Source organism: Orycteropus afer, unplaced genomic scaffold, assembly GCF_000298275.1.
Source record: "Orycteropus afer afer isolate SDZICR_OR568_19922 unplaced genomic scaffold, OryAfe1.0 scaffold00006, whole genome shotgun sequence".
Lineage (NCBI taxonomy): Eukaryota > Metazoa > Chordata > Mammalia > Tubulidentata > Orycteropodidae > Orycteropus > Orycteropus afer.
Window position 1 is genome coordinate 24,353,562 of NW_006921593.1, and position 10,650 is coordinate 24,364,211.

Sequence of the window (10,650 nt, forward strand, 5' to 3'; positions counted from 1 at the left end):
AATCTTCACGGAAGCAAAGCCCAAACCACACCCACTGCCGTGGAGTCCATTCTGACCCACAGCGCCCCTAGAGGACAGAGTGGAACTGCCCCACAGGGTCCCCAAGGCTGTCAGTCTTCAGGGAAGCAAAGCCCAAACCACACCCACCGCCATGGAGTTTATTCGGTCCTCCACCCACATGCTCCAGCAGTGTCTGGCCTCACCTTATCCTGCTCACCCCGTGGACGGGAGTCCTCACCTGCCTGGCCTGCTCCAGGCTCTCAGCTGTCATCAGTGTCTGCCCTGTGGACACCCTGACTCCCCAAGCCTGGTCTCCCTAGTCAGAGACCCCCTCCTTTCCTTCTTTCCTCTCCCACCTCGTGGTCACCCAACGGAGCCTCCTCTGCTGGTTCTTCTCATCTCCTGGCCTCCAACTACCTGAACCTGTCACTCCGCTTATCTCTTCTCCATGGGCCCTTCCCCAGGAGAGTCACCAGTCTTGGGCTTTAAACAGCGTGTGGGCTCTGGATTTGGCCTTGGGACCTGATTGCCCACTGCTGGCTCCCCTCCAGAGCCTAATGGGTACCTCAAACATCCATGTTCAAATCCTGCTCTGGACTCCTAGCCAATGACAGCCCCACTCAACCAGCCAAAAAGCCTCATCTCTCTTCAACTCTCTCCCCTAAGGCTCCGGATACTGCCACGCAATCCGGGAGTCAATGCCTACAAAGCACACCTTCTGCCCGACTCTTCTCAGCACCCACAAGCCACCATCATCTTCTTATGACTCAATCGTGGTCATCGCTCCCACCATGGCTGCCTGGTTATGCAGCGGTTAGCGCTCGGCAGCTAACCAAAAGGTTAGCAGTTTAAGCCCAACAGCTGTTCCATGGAGGAGAGATGTGTCAAGTCTCACTCTGTCCTCCAGATCCGCGGTGAGTCAGAATCCACCCCACGGAAGTGGGTTTGGTTTTTGTAGTCCACTCTCAGTGAGCAGCCACAACTGTTTCTTTTTTTAAGTAACTTAGATGCCCACAGGACTCAGTTCAAAACCTTCCAAAGGCCTCTTCCCCTGGAGCACGACAAGGGCCCGAAGCCCTGCCTTTCCCACCCCTGCCCTCTCTCAGATCCCATCTCCAGGAGTTCCCTCTCCCCCACCTCTCCCCCTGCACCTGACCACTTTCTGCTCCTCCCACCAGAGGGCCTTTGCACGTGCAGTCCCTGTGGCCAGAAGTCCCTCTCCACCACAGGCCCTAGATTGGACATTTCACTCCACTCAGCATTGTCACCAAATCGGCAGGGGCATCACTGCTGATATACGTCATCCACACCTGAGTCTAGTCGGTTCCCCAGAAGGTGAGCGTTAGAGGACAGGGGACAGGTCTGTCTGTTCCTGGCTGTGCTGCCATGGACGGGACACAGGCCTCAAACATGGGTGGGTGGTGACTCTACTTAAGGCCTAATTCCTCAGAGATCTGTTGGCAGGCATCCCTGGGATCATCGGTATGGAGCCAGACCCCAGATGGTATGACTTGATCATCATGCTGGGATGACTCTAGGAATAATCCCGTTGTATTCTTGGAGCCCTCGTGGTGCCAATGGTTAACACACTCAGCTGTTAGCCAAAAGGCTGGCTGGCCAAGTCCACCCAGAAGTTCCTTGTAAGAAAAACCTGTCAATATTCTTCCAAAAAAAAACAGTCATTTAAACTCTGGGGAGCCCAGCCCTACTCTGACACATGGAGGTGTCATGAGTGGGTGCTGACTTAGGGCAACTGTTTATGCCAGTCTTGAAATCCAAGCTTTACATTCGTAAAACTCATGGCTTACAGGGGAGGGGGTACCTTGCATGCACCTGGACAGCCTGGCACTCCACTACAGACTGGACTTCACCCAGCTGGCCTAATGGTCACCCCCCACAGGGGTGCCTGCAGCCACAAGTCCCACTCTGGGCAGGACAGCCAGCAGAGAGTGAGAAGCCACCCCAACTTCTCTCAGGGGGGCAAAGGCACTGTTTTCCTCCCAACCCCAGGCCTGGGAGGCCAGGAGTGAGTTTTCAAGCTTCCTTGTATCTTCTTCACACCTTTTTGGTGTAAAAGTCAATTCATTTAGAGTAAAAAGGTGGGGGTGCATCCCCAATCAGCTAGTCACCAACTTATACCCCATAATTCCAGAACCACAGAAGATTGAGGCCCGCCTGCAAACTGTGCGCCCTGAGGAACAATAAGGAAAAACAGCACAGAAACAAGGCCACCCAGGGCAGCAACACAGGGCACTCTGGGGCGGACGGCCTTACGGGGCTCCAGGCCATGCACACACTCCGTGTTGGAGAAGGAATGCGATGCTGGGCGTCCCCTGGGCAGTGACAGGGGATCCCCCTGCAGGGAGGACGAAGAACAAAGACGGGGCTCTTCCTCCCTGGAGATTCCGAGAGAGTTGGGTTTGGGGTGACTGCTCTCGTCGTTGCTGGAAATTTCTGAAGCATCGTAAGATTTCATCATGTTCCCTTGAGCTTAGAGAAGCATGTGGCCCCCATGCCCCTCTGTGACTCTGTCCCAGGCCCTGCCCAGAGACGTGGCCTCAGGCCAGCCCACCTCATTCCCCAGACACACAAGTCCCCAAGGCCCTGAAACCCAACAGCCTGGAGTCCTGCCACAAAAGGAATCCGACTCCTCCCTCCTCTAAAGACTCCCCGGGCTTGGAGAAACACCTGGTTTTCCCCACAGTCTCACTGCAGGCCCTTCTCTTAGGTCTGAGGAGACTGGAGGAAGAGCAGGGTGGGCAGGGGGAGTGAGCAGTGGCCCTAAATGCCTGCAACACCTTTTCCCCTCCAGCGGTGGCACTCCATGGGACCCTCAAAGCAAAGCCACCGGAAGTTTGCCTCTGTATCCGGGGCAGTGCAAGGCTAACACGTGACAGCGTCGCTCCCCTCCACCCTGGCGTTTCTAGGCGTGGCTTGGCAGTTGCACAGGCCACTCAGCCTTGGGGAGTGAAACTCAAAACTTCCCGGCCACTCTCGCAGAGGCTTCCTCCAGGTCACAGAACTCAGGTGGCCAGAGCCTTTCCACTGACGGACCTGCTGTCGTGGCCTCCTGAGCGGGCCGCTTCTTCTGACGCGGAAAAAGCACAGCCCCGTCACAGGGCACTGTGGGCAGAGGCCAGCCTGACACCAAACCAAAAAAGAAAAGAAAAAATCATCTTCAAGTCGATTCAGACTCATGGTGACTCCACGGGTGTCTGAGCAGAACTGGGCTCCACAGGGTTTTCAATGGCCGTTTTTTCATAAGCAGGTCACCAGGCCTTTCTTCCAGGGCACCTCTGGTGGATCTGAACCCCTCACCTCTCAGTCAGCAGCAGTGTGTTCACCATTTGAACCACCCAAGGACTCCCACTTGTTTGCAAAGGATTCTTCAAATTCAGACCTGTGTTTGTGTGTGTGTGTGTGTTGACAAATTGAAGGTCTGGGGTAACCCTGTGTCAAGCCAAGTCTATTGGTGCCATTTTTCAAACAGTATGTGCTCCCTCTGTGTTTCTGTGCTGCATTTTGGTCACTCTCACAGTATTTCAAAACATTTCATCATGCTCCTGCACACTTACTAGACTACAGTCTAGGGTAAACATAACTTTTCAACACACTGGGAAAGCAAAAAATGGGTGTGACTGGCTTTCCAGTGATACTAGCTTCACTGCACTGGTCTGGGACCGAACCCGTGAGATCTCTGTGGTCTGCCGGCAGCATCTTTCTCGATCCATTTCCAGTGGGGGGAGTCCAGCTCTTCCTGAGCCCCCGTGGGATTCCTCGGTGGTAACTTCCGGGCACTGACTGGCCTCATCCTGAGTGGCACGCTGCTTCCTGTTTCCTTCACTGCAGTCCCTGAAGCCTGCAGGCTGGCCCTCTGTTGTCACGAGTCCCCCGGCACCAAACACAGCGCTGGGCCCAAGCTGGCATTTAGTGCTGTCTGTCCCGAACTGTTCGTGCAAACTTTTTGGTACAGATTGAAGTGTGTCCCCCAAAACCTTGTGTTGTCATTCCTAACTGCTATTCCTGTGGGTGTGACTGCACTTGGGGAGTCTTCCTTCTGCCGTCACAGGCCTTATTACCGTAGGGTGTGCTGTAAACCTAATCACTTCTGAGGTACTGGAAAATCTGTAGCTGAAACTGTGTAATACGGGAACCTGTCAGAGAAGAAAAACTCCAAGATTTTCCATTAAAACGAGCAACAGAAAAGTGTTAAGAGTGCTCCCTGTCAAAGGTGGAGAACTTGGGAGACCAGGAGAAACATGGCAGTTGTGTCGAGTGCCCGCTCCCACAGGCTTCAGTGTATAATGAGACTAGACACAGAGACACAAGCAGGAACGGGGGAATGACAGATGCCACTTGGGAGATTCCCAAGGAGCGCCAGGAAGAGCCCTAGAGGAGCTGAGACTGGGGCCTTCGCCCAGAACAGAGACAGCCTTCCACGCCCCCGGTGCTCTGACTTTAGACTTCTAGCCTCCTAACTGTGAGAAAAGAAATTTCTGTTCATTAAAGTCACCCACTTGTGGCATCTCTGTTACAGTGTCACTAAGAAACTAAGACACGTTTATTCAGCCCCATCGTACGTGTGTTAGGTCGGTCCCTCGACCTGCTTATAATATACCTGGGGAAACAAGATCCATGAAACTGACAGCCAGGAAGGGGTCTCCAGGGTGGGGCAGGAGTGTGACACTCATCAGGAGAGATAGGGAGATCCCCGCCAGGTTGCTGGACGCCCACACAAATTGGTGGTCACAGCAGTGGACTGGGGGGGGGATGTTCCTCAACGGGGCTTCCTTCTGCCCCTCACCCTGCTGTCTGGAACCACATCAGAGCACACGGCGTGTGGCCTATGAAGTGCTCCTCAAACATGTGTGGCCAGCTGTCAGTCACATGGGAAGGCCACTCCACCCGTGTGACATAGCCCCAAGCAGATGGGCTGTGAAGTCAGGTCTTGTGACTGGCCCAAGCTAAATACCTCACTTCCAAATGCTGGTCCTCGCCAGCAACCAGAAAAGAAATTCATTGTTATCCGTGAACATGTTCTAATGGTGGCAAGCAGGGGGTCCATTCACCTCGCTGGGGTTGGCTCTTGTGGTGGTTAAGTTTGCGTGTCAACTTGGTTGGGCTTGGTTGAGTGGCTGGGCACTTTGATTACCATGGCAATCAACTCCATGGTGGAATCTACTGTGAGCAGCTGAGGAGCTGCCTTTGGGTATGTGGCCTGCTTCCCGTATATAAGCAGCAGCTTTGGGAATGGTCTCTAGCTTATGGCACCTTGAACCCTGCACGTAGCCGTGTCATTGTTCAGCAGCCTGCCATGCTCTGCCGACCTTGAGACTTTCAATGGACTTAAGTTAATGTCCTGCCGTGTGGTTTGGTAACATGGGGACTGTGTCTTTTCACTTGTCAGCTTTAGGCCTGTCAGTCTCAGCAGCCTGCAGCTGTCTAAAGCCTCTGGCTCCAGTGGGCCAGGAGAGAGGAGGCAGAGCTGGAGCCCAAGGTCAAGGGGCTTTCACTCAGCCCCTACAGCTTGGCACTGTGAACTTGGACTTAAAGCCTCCAAATTGTACGAATAAAGTCCTGTTTGTTGAAGCATCCCACTTGTGGTATATTCTTGTCAGAGCTGCACCAGAACAGCCCCAGACCTTGGGCTCCTGACACGTCCATCACTTCAGCACGAGAGGGGCCTGGGATCTCCAGACAGTAGCCAACGATGGGCGGCTTGCTTTCTTAAAAAAAAAAGAGAGACATTCAAATATTTTTCTGTAACTCAATCCAGTCCCTGGGTGGTTCAAAGGAGGTTCAAGTCTATCCACAACTGCCTCGAAAAAAGGCCCGGTGATGCACTCCAAAAAATCAGCCACTAAAAGTTCCATGGAGTGCAGTTCCTCTCTTGACACACAGGGGCGCCGTGGGTCAACAGAGTCAATGCTAACTGGCTTTTGTTTTTTACAACCTAAATGTGAAAAAAAATGTTTTACTGCTACCATAGACACACTGGTATATCCTTCCATATATTAATTGCACAGTTTTTTTTGTTTGTTTGTTTTAAAAGCTCATCTTCGATACAGACACGACCATGGAAAATGCAGTTCTGGCCCGTGCCACTCGTTTCACAGAAAACTGCAGCTCGATTGGTTTTCACAGAAGGGTTTCCCTGAGGCCCACTGACGAGACCCAGGTGGGTGTCTGCTTCCTACCTGTTTGCTGGAGGGCCAGAAAAGCTGTGCTAATCAGACAATGGCGGAACGGGACTCACATTTACAGCCACGTGCTTTTGACCATTAGTCACTGTTCCATCAATTATTTGTTGCTGTTGTTGCGAGCTGCCCTGGAGTGGGCTCCAAGTCATGGCGGACTAGTACAGGAGGGGAGAATCACTGCCCGCTGGGCGGCAGCCTCATGACTGTCGGTGCGGCTGTGTCCACGTGATTATGGTGTCAATGTGTGGTGTGGAGGACTGCCCTCGTGTTCACCCACCCTCCACGTCACCACTTACTACCTATTGTTTCCTGTTTTGTGGACCAACATTTGCATCCTTTGCTCAATTATATCCTGAAGTTGTATCATCTCAGTTGCAAGTTCTCTTCCTCATTCCATTGCTTGCACTAATTCATTTGCTAACTTGACAAAGTCCCAACTACAGCGATCCATATCTGTACCCACTCCAAAGAAAGGATCCCACAGAATGTGGAAATTATCAAACAACATCACTAATATCACATGCAAGTAAAATTTTACTGAAGATAATTCAAAAATGGTCGCAGGAGGATACTAACAGAGAGCTCCCAGAAATGCAAGCTGGATTCAGAAAAGGATGTGAAAGGAGGGATATCATTGCTGATGTCAGATGGATCTTAGCTGAAAGCAAAGACCACCCGAAAGATGTTTACTTGTGTTTTATTGACTATGCAAAGGCATTTGATTGTATGGATCATAACAAATTGTGGATAACATTGAGAAGAATGGGAGTTCCAGAACACTTGATTGTACTCATGAGGAACCTGTACGTAGATCAGGAGACTGTCATTCAAACAGAACAAGGGGACACTGCATGGTTCCAAATCAAGAAGGGAGGTATCAGGGTTGTATCCTTTCACCGTACTAATTCAACTTGCATGCTGAGCAAATAATCCAAGAAGCTGGACTATATGAAGAAGAACATGGTATGAGGATTGGAGGAAGACTCATTACCAACCTGCGACACGCAGATGACACAACCTTGCTTGCTGAAAGTGAGGATGACTTGAAGCACTTACTGATGAAGATTAAAGACAACAGTCTGCAGTATGGATTCCACCTCAATACAAAGAAAACAAAAGCCTTCACAACTGGTCTAATAAACAGCTTCCCAATGGATGGAGAAAAGATTGAAGCTGTCAAGGACTTCATATCACTTGGTTCTATAATCAACACCAATGGAAGCAGCAGTCAAGACATAGACGACGTATTGCATTGGGTAAATCTGCTACAAAAGACCTCTTTCAAGTGCTGAAGAGCAAAGATGTCTCCTTGAAGACTAAGGTGCACCTAACCCAAGCCATGGTATTTGATTGCCTCATACAGAGCTGGGCAATGAATGAGGAACACTGAGGAAGAGTTGATGCTTTTGAGCTGTGGTGCTGGAGAAGAAAGCTAAGAGTACCATGGTGCTAAAAGGACTAACAGATCTGTCCTGGAAGAAACGCAGCCAGAATACTCTTCGGAAGTGAGAATGGCCAGACTTCGTCTCGCCTACTTTGGTCACGTTGTCAGAAGCAACCATTCCCTGGAGAAGGGTATCATTCTTGCTAAAGCAAAGGGTCAACGGACAAGGGGAGGGCCCTTAACGACATGGATTGACACAGCGGCTGCAACGATGGGCTCAGGTCTAGCAAGGATCATGGGGCTGGCACAGGACCGGGCAGTGTTTTGTTCTGCTGTGCACAGGGCCACTATGAGTGGGAGATGACTCGACGGCACCTAACAACAACAACAACAACAACAACAAGATGGAACCAATCCATCTTTCCTTTGTTTTCTTCATTGCTCTGAACACAGAAGCCAAAACAAAGCCCACTACCGTGGAGTCGATTCCAACTTACAGTGTCCCTAGTGGACAGAGTGGAACTGCCCCATAAGGTTTCCAAGGCTGTGAGCTTTATGGAAGCAGACTGCCTCATAAAGCAGAGCAGCTGGTGGGTTTGAACCGCTGACCTTTCAGTTAGCAGCTGAGCCCTTAACCACTATGCCACCTTTGATAAATACGCACATCTATCTTCCTTAAAGATCTGCCCCCTTGAAAACCCAGTCGTGTCGCTATGCATAGGAACTGACTCAATGGCAGTGGGTTTGGTTTGGTTTTTTATCATTCTTTGCTTAAAGAAGGGGAAGGGGGCTGTCTACAAAGAATTTATTTTGCTGCTCAGTGAGGAACAAAATTAATTAGCAGACAGTTAAGCAATTACTCCTGCATCAGTTCCTGAGAAGTGTCCCCTCCTGGGATGATGAGTCATAGTAATTCACTTTAAATGTGCGCATCCGATAGGGTCTGAATCTGGGCTATTCTGTGTCGTTAACAAGAACATCAACTGTTAACTCTTACGATGCTTGGTTTTACAGAAGGACCAGTTCCCATGCCCCATTCTATTTCAAGCTCCTATCAGTTAATTTGGAGCCCCAGTTGTGCAGTGGTTAAAGCACTTGGCTGTGAACCGAAAAGTTGGCAGCTGGAACCCACCAGTTGCTCTGAGAGAGAAAACACCAGGTGGTCTGATTCCGTGAACAGCCTAGGACACCCTGTGGGGCAGTTCTCTGTCCTACAGGGTCACTAACAGTCAGATCAACTCTAAGGCACACAATATGAAGCAGTTATTTTTACCTAGCAGTTCAGTTTAATGAACTTCAGCAGTTTTAGCAGTTTAATGAACTTTAGAACCGTTTCACAAACATTGCCCCGCTTCCCCATCCCCTCAGTCATCCCACTAAGATTTTGTTGGTATTGTGTCGGTAAAAGCGGCCATCTTTACATGACTCCATCTTTTCTTCCAGAGACATGATGAGTCTCCACCTGTTTTCAGCAGAGTCCCAGGGCTGTGCAGTGCAGGGACTGGCAAACTCTTCCTGTAAAGGACTTTGGGGGTCATCTGGTCTCTGTTGCAACAACTCGATTCCGCCTTGCCAGCTCCAAAGTAGCCACAGACAATTCTAAGTAAATGGGCGTGGTGCGTTCCAATAAAACTTTATTTACAAAAGCAGGTGGCAGGCCCTAGGTTGCTGCCCCCTGGTATTGAGAGTTTGAGTGTGTAAGGCTGGGTCTAGAGTCCCTGATGGACTCAGAGTTCGGCACCACCACTCACCAGCTGGGTGGCTTGCAGCAAAATCAATTGACCATGTCATCTTCAGTGTCCCCAACTACAAATGGACACAGGGCAGTTCTGAGGATTCAGTGGGAGTACTTGCAAGCACTAAGCATGGTGCCTGGCCCACAGGAAGCAGAGTCATCTTTGCGTAATACTCGTGTTACAACAGCCGTACGAGCTCGTATAGCAGCAGCAGCAGCAGCGGTAGGGACGGTACTAGTGGCAGCAGGAGTACTAACAGCGGCACCCCCAAGTTCCCCACTGCTGAGCGGGTCCACACTGCCACCTTCCCTGGCCGTTTCCTGGCTCCCACAAGTAAGTCTCCCTTAGGCTGCCTCCCTGTTTGTGGGCCACTGGGGCACTTTCACTTCCTCTCCCCATAATCTGATGAATAATCAATTCAAAGTATGGTGGCGTAATGCTTAAAGCACTTGGCCGCTAACCAAAAGGTTGGCAGTTCGAATCCACCAGCGATCTGTGGGAGAAAGGTGAGGTGGTATGCTTCTGTAAAGATTGACAGCCTTGGAAGCCCTTTGGGGCAGTTCCACTCTGCCCTCTAGGGGCGCTGTGAGTTGGAATTGACTTCACGGCTGTGGATTGTACTACAGAAATATGAACTTTCAAATAGAAAATGTAACTGGCTTTTCAGATATCCTATTCTAATAAAGAAATCCTGAGAACAATCTGGGAATGTTAGATTCTTATTGGAAACCGAGGAGGCAAGCCCTTGACTTGGGTGGATGGTCTCGTCCCAGCTGGAGAGGCAACAGCTGTGGCAGTGACAGGAAGGTTCGTCCCTTTTACATCAAACTCCGCCACTCTCACAAAAAAGTCTTCCCCGACTCCTCCCTGTCCTTGTCCCCACCCCATCTGCACATCCAGTCAGCACGTCTCCGACGTTCCCCACAAACCTGCCGTCTTTTCTCTATTAGCTCCTGTCCCCTGCCCCGTTCCAGACTAAGCACCTTGTCTCTCACCAGGACTCCCCTCCAGCCTCTGCCCACCTGGTCTCCCTGCCCCACCCCCGACCTCCCCACATAGCTAAGCCGTTCTTTCTGCAGCCAGGGGTCTTTTAACAAATCGAGTCTCCCCTGTGGCCACAGGCCCTTTGAGATCTGCCCGGCTGGCCCTCCAGGGCCTGTCTCCGCCACCTCAGCACTGTTTCACTTGTTTCTGCCCCAGGGCCTTTGCACTGGCTGGCTGTCCCTGCTGGCTGTCACTTGGCTGACAGCTTTTGCCACTGTGTTCTCAGAGGTCAATGTCACCCCTTCAGAGAGGCCTCTCCGACCAGTCAACAACACAGCCACCCTCC